The sequence below is a fragment of the Nicotiana tabacum genome, chromosome 4 (assembly GCF_000715075.1).
Source record: "Nicotiana tabacum cultivar K326 chromosome 4, ASM71507v2, whole genome shotgun sequence".
NCBI lineage: Eukaryota > Viridiplantae > Streptophyta > Magnoliopsida > Solanales > Solanaceae > Nicotiana > Nicotiana tabacum.
This window is the reverse complement of record NC_134083.1, coordinates 98,006,666-98,013,457: the sequence shown is the minus strand read 5'-3', so window position 1 is coordinate 98,013,457 and position 6,792 is coordinate 98,006,666.

Genomic DNA, 6,792 nt, shown 5'->3' with positions numbered 1-6,792 from the left:
GATACGTGGCATAATCCTATTGGCTCTTCCGTTTGACTTGGCGTGCCACATTATTTGACACGTGGCACCAAACTGGGCCTATAGAAAGACGGTATATTGGGCTCTAGGAAGATGACATCTTGGGCCTAATGAATTGGGCTCATCACTTGTAGCCCAATTAAATAGGCCACTATATTAATCTTTATTGGACTTAAATAATTAATCCAATTATATTTAGCCCATAATATGTATTTGGACTAATAAATTTAAATATAGCTCAAATTATTTTATTGAATTTAAATTCAATAAATTTTGCATGCCTACAAATGCCCCTACTTCAAGACTTGTTGGAGTGCACGATTGTTAGAACCTCAAAGACAGTCTTGAAGTAAATATTAAATAATTTAAACCCTTGAGTTTGACACGTAATTTGTTTCTTAGATATGCCAAACCTACCAGGCTTAAGAAAATCTTTCATTTACTTTATAAAGATTTACAAATTCCTTAAATTAAACAGCTTCCAATATCAAATTCAAATGAAATTTGCTTACGTAGCAATTGAGCCTTAATTGCCATGACTATGATCAGGACCTTTTTCCAAGGTAAAGAATATTCACATGATGACTCACATGAATTAACAATGTGGTACAAACTTACACCTTTGTCATTTCCAATAAGGAGACAAATACTACATGCGAAAGATATGGAAAAGAATCATATCCTTACAGTGACTTGTCATACCGTCCAAATTGAATTCAATTCGGAGAAGGCCAATGTCAACCGCCTTACAGTAACCTACTTACAACAAGAGTACTAAGCGTGTTCCACATCGTGATTAATCCTCCAGTTAGTTTCCTTGGGAGCTCTATAAATAGGATATGCTTCCCCTTCAATCGGCACCAGTTGAATCATTCTCAAGCTACCATTAGGAAGCGCTAACTGCTAAGGTAAATTTTTTCTTTTGTTCTGCGCTTCCTTTTGCTTCTTTTTTTTCGTTCTTTGTTTCTGTTTTTGTAGGTCAAGAATAATAGGACAAGTTCTTGCATGAAGATGGTGAACTTAGGGCGTGAAAGGATGGGTACTCATCCTCACTCAAATATCGGAGAGATTATTCTCAATGTTGCCCGACTATCAGAGAGATTACTCTCAAGATGACTCGACTATCAGAGAGATTACTCTCAAGGTGGCCCGACTATCGGAGAGATTACTCTCAAGATGACCCGACTATCAGAGAGATTACTCTTAATATGGCCTGACTATCGGAGAGGTTACTCTCAAGATGACTCGACAATCGGAGAGATTACTCTCAAGGTGGCCCGACTATCGGAGAGATTACTCTCAATGTGGCCCAACTATCGGAGAAATTACTCTCAAGATGACTCGACTATTGGAGAGATTACTCTCAAGGTGGCCCGACTATCGGAGAGGTTGCTCTCAAGGTGGCCTGACTATCGGAGAGATTACTCTCAAGTTGACCCGATTATCGGAGAGATTACTCTTAAGGTGGCCCGACTATCAGAGAGATTACTCTCAAGGTGGCCCGGCTATCAGAGATATTACTCTTAAGGTGTCCCAACTATCGGAGAGATTAATCTTAGGGTATGAAGGAATGGATATTCATCCCCGTCCGAAAACCGGAGGCCATTTCATCCATTTAGACTTTTGTGCCCATTCTAATATTCTAGATTTGGACTTTGATGATTTTGTTTTTTGTCCTTTGCAGCCTAAAGAGATGGCAAATTTCAGAGACTATATCTCACCTTCCTCCAAACTTAGATATCTCGTAATCGAGACTGAAGATGGCATAGAACAAACCAAGCTTTTGGTTCACACCCCACAAGCTGGCCGATATACAGCCTCATGACCTTCTTTGAGGAACTCGCTTCATGTAGAAAACTAGACCTTGGAGCACAAGTCTACTTCTAATCCATTGTCCAAGATGTGGTCTCTCTAAGCTCTTCCATCTCCACGTAAACATTGCTAGCACCCTTCCAAACTTAGGGCGTCGCATAATTCAAGGAGAAGTTATTGGGGAAACACAGCAACAATCGAGTGCGAATATCATCATATTCCAGGATATTGGGAATGGACTGAAGATATACTTGGTGGAAGCCAACAAACCTTGAGTACAACAAAGATTTATAATACTGTCTATGCCTTACTTTTCACTTATGATCGAAACTCGAACATTTTGCAAGCATTTTGTGAGGCTTGGTGCCCCAAGACGAACACGCTTCTTACATTAGCTGAGGAACTATCTATCTCTCTTTGGGACTTACATATCCTTGGAGGTCTGCCCATTGTGGGTTTTTCGTATGAAGGAGTGGTACCTGAGATAAGATAACTCACCGGTTTGGATGAAAAACATATGAGATTTATTTCTCGATCTTGCGATTATTTATTAGTTGCCTTCCATCACCTTAAGGAAGGTACGAGTGTTAACCAAAAGGTCTCCTTGAGCAAATGGACAAATATTTGGTATAAGAAAGCTTTAATATATAAACCTGCCCCACTGCGAAAGGAAAAGAAATCCGCGCGCCTAAAGTCGACACATAATCCTAACAGAGTTATTCCCGAGACAACTAGGCGGTCGAGTGATCAAGAAGCTATATTCTCCAAGCTTAGGGTGAGGTCTGAAAAGAAATATGAAACATATATAGCAGCCTTCTTATCATGTTGGCTATGTGCTTCCTATAAGGCAGAGAACTTCATTCGCCCAGAGACTTTTAAGATGGCAAGCATGATGGCAAGCGGGCGAAAGACTAGCCTTGCGGTCCCAGTTTTGGCGAGTATTTATCATAGTTTGAATAAGATTTCGTGTTCTTCCCAACTTGATCAGGTCAAAGTTTATTTTTCCATCCATTATGTTTACGGATGGCTTGCACATTACCTCAAAACCCATTATCCACTTGCTAAGGGCCTGTCTGTCCCTTTGGTGGTAGCATACTCAGGAGAGGGAGCCGCGAGGTACTTTGACAAGAAGGATGCAAGAAAGCGCATCCACAATGGAGAGGATATAGTTTGGACACCAACAATGTTAACTAATTATCGTCCTTATTATTATGTGGATAACGAGGCCCCTCAAGAGTTGGAGTCAAATTACTTCATGAGCTTACGTTTTAACTATCTCCCTTTGAGGTATGATAACTCATTCATCATTGAGCCATATAGCCCACATCGATTTGGTCGTCAATTTGGATTTTACCAGAATGTCCTCGATTTTTTGAAAAATGATATCCGTAGCGCCTCTCTAGATGAAGGACTCAGATTTTGGAGGATTTACACACTGTATCGGTCTATGTCACATGTGGCTTTTTCCCTAACGGGAGATCCTGTGGAGAAGCTTTTCTCCACCAATTATATGTCTTGATGGGAAAAGCGCATGGGAAGTTTCTCAAGGATAATTTACAAGCTTTGGTAGACAATGTTGGGCTAAAATTTACTACTCCTTTAGGAGATGAAGATCAAGGTGTTGGAAAGCCGCTCTCAAAAGTCAAAGAGCCACCTACTCCAATCCCAAAAGTAGTTACCCAATATAATAAAATGAAGCTTAAATCCTCAAAGGCAACTTTGAAAGAGGTGGTGTGCACTTCAACAGATATAGAGAAACAGTTCTTCCATTTAGCATATGAGTTCCTCAAGATACAAGCCAGAGTACCAATAAAGATCAAAATTGGAAAAGGAAACGGCCTAACCTAGTAGAGATCGTAGAGGTTCCAAGTGTTGATAGTCCCTCAAGAACGCATACAACTTGTAACAAAGATGTAAAATACAATCACCTCACATTTTCCCCTTCTTTTGTTTTGAACAAATAGCTTCACTAAAAATTACTTACTTTCTTTGCCTTTTCCTTATGCAGTTAAATGCCATTGGGCATCCGATGGTGTACCCACATGACAAGCCGCGAGTGATGATGAATCTATTAGAGGGCCTACGTCTAAGGTGAAGCCGTCTTCAAAGGCATCATATTTTCCTCATGACAATGCCCTAAAAAGAGAAACTCCAAATGGGATAACTCGCGCTCCACCAATGACAAATGCAACAGTATCTATTTTTGAAAGAAAGAGCATTGTCTTTAATCGCAAAAAGGAATTCATCTTGGGACTTTGGAAGGATATTTGCAATAGACTCTCCAAAACTCTTGCAGAATTGCTCTCATCTTATATTGAGCAAATCACTGAGATTTTTGAGGATATGAAAAAGGCGAATATTTTGGATCTTTCTCCATTGGAGTGTTTATTGGATTCTCTTTTCAAGTTTGCTGCTTTATATGACCTAGAGCGATCCAATTTGGCTGATAAGATGAGTGAAGATGAGAAGCTAGAGCTGATTTCCAAAGCTAAGGAGCGTCTCGAATCGTTCAAACTTGAAGCAAGTGAGAAAGTCAAGAAAGTTTCCTCTAGTGAAAAGAAACTGAAGAGAGTTGTGAAGAAGTTGCAGACATTACAGCAAGGGGGAGAATCTCGAAGGTGGTATAGAAATGACTCAAAAGGAGGTTGAAGAGATTCAAGCAAAAGTTTCAGCTGCCGAGATTGAGGTCTCTTCATATGACAACGTAAATTTGCTGACTGTTGATGATTCGGCCAATCTGGAGGAGAAGAAGAAGAACATGGAGACTAGCTGTCAAGAATTGATCAACTACAAGTTCTATTTAGATTAGGCTATCAATATTATCTCCCCTTTTATCTTTATGTTAGATTGACCTAGTGGATATTTATTTCATTTTAAATAAGATTGCTTCCCTTTTGCTTTACATTGTCCGACTTTTATCTTAGTCGCATAATTTTCAGCTTTACGCGCTTAAAAGATTCATATCTTATCGTGGGAGAGTCCAAATAACGAACCGTTTGATTTATCAAAAATTAGACTTCAATATCTGAAATATATCCAAAACTTAGAATCAAACATCTTCAGAATCGCCCCAGATAATATTTTAAAACCAACATTAGATTCCACCACGTTGAAAATTTCAGATATGTGTAGTCTCACCAAACAAATCATATCTTGGAGTAGAAAAGCCAAAATCACGATACATTTGATTTTTTGGAAACTTAACTTATGAATCTATAACATATCCAAAATGCAAAAGTTAATTCCTTAAGGATAGTTTCAGATAATAGTTCGAAATCAATATCAAATGCTGACACGACGACGATTTCAGATTTGCGCGACTTCACCAAAACTTTTGTATCTTGATGTAGGAACGTCGAAATCAAGAACTTTTTGATTTCTTGGAAAATAAACTTAAAAATATAAAACATATACAAAATGTAAAATTTAATGCCTTAAGGATAGTTTCGGATGATATTCGAGGTCGACTTTGGTTTCTGATATGCCGACAGCTTCAAATTAGCGCGACTTCACCAAAGTTTTTGTATCTTGGTGTGGAAACCTCGAGATCGCAATACTTTTTTAATTGCCAGAAATTGAAATTCAAGAGCTTCATTCTCATCAAATATCTTAGGTTCAAGTCTCACTGAATTTTGAAACGTCGTGCTAGGTAATCTTCCTTCTTATACTTGTGTTCCCTTCTGGCGTCTCTCTTTTCTTCCTTTTTTTTTCTTTTTTTAGGGAAGTGAGAGGATATGAAGACCTACAAACTTGAAAGTTATGCGAACATGAAAACGTAGCGAATCCCCAGACTTCAATGCAAATACTTTGTAGCCTCCTAAAAGACTATAATCATTTTATTGAAGACACCAATTTACCATAGCGGCTTGACCCCTTTAAATCAAATGAGATCCAAAGTTTAATAGAATAATGGTATCTCAGCTCGATTTTTAAGTACTGATTGAATGGATTACATTCCATCGTACTTTATTCGGACAACGATTGGGGGATTATGGGTCTTTTGAACTTATGCGACTGAACTCAGAATGAAACTCTAAGCTGCCTACGTACCTCGGTGAAGAGGATCTAGTCATACCGTAGTTCGGAATGGGTGATTTTTTATTTTTTTATGTCCTAACTTTTGCGTAGGCCTCCTCTTTCGAGATTTTCAACCTAGTGGACTTTTTATTTTTTTTATGTCCTAACTTTTTTCTAGGCCGCCTCTTTCGAGGTTTTCATCCTAGTGAACTCTTTTTTTTAGTGGTGGGCCGTACACAGTTTAGACTCATACGGGCCAGGAGTGTAGGAGCATGTAGTTTAGGCTTATGAGTCAAGGAGCGTTGTAACTTCGAGGATAATACTTCTTCAAAAACTTGCCATTGATAGGGCCGATTCTCATGCCATCTGCATCAACCAGCTTATAAGCCCCACTTGAGTAAGCTTCTTGTACGACATATGGCCCATCCCATTTTGAAGTGAACTTCCCTACAGGTTTACGAGAAGTAATAATGGGTCTTCGTACGACAAGGACTTGATCTCCTACTTGAAAGGATCTCGGGCGAACTCTTTTATTGAAAGCGCGAGACAATCGAGCTTGATAACATTCAAGACTCTATTGAGCTTCCAACCTCTTCTCATCATGAGCCTCCAATTCTGCTAATCGAAGTCGAGCATTTTCTTCATCAGTGATCCCTTCTTGAATAGCTAATCGTAATGAAGGTATTTGACGCTCGAGTGGCAAGACGGCTCGACTCTATAAATGAGTTCATAGGGGGTCGCTTGTGTTGGCGTGCGGTGAGTCGTCCTATATGCCCACATAGCCTCTTCCATACGGTCATGCCAATCCCGTTTGGATTTGGAGACGACTTTTTTTAACAAGTTGCATAGAGTCTTGTTGAATGCCTCGGCTAGACCATTGGCGGCAGCATTGTACATAGAAGATTCACATTGCTCGAAACCAAAGAGTTCACAAATCTTGTTCAT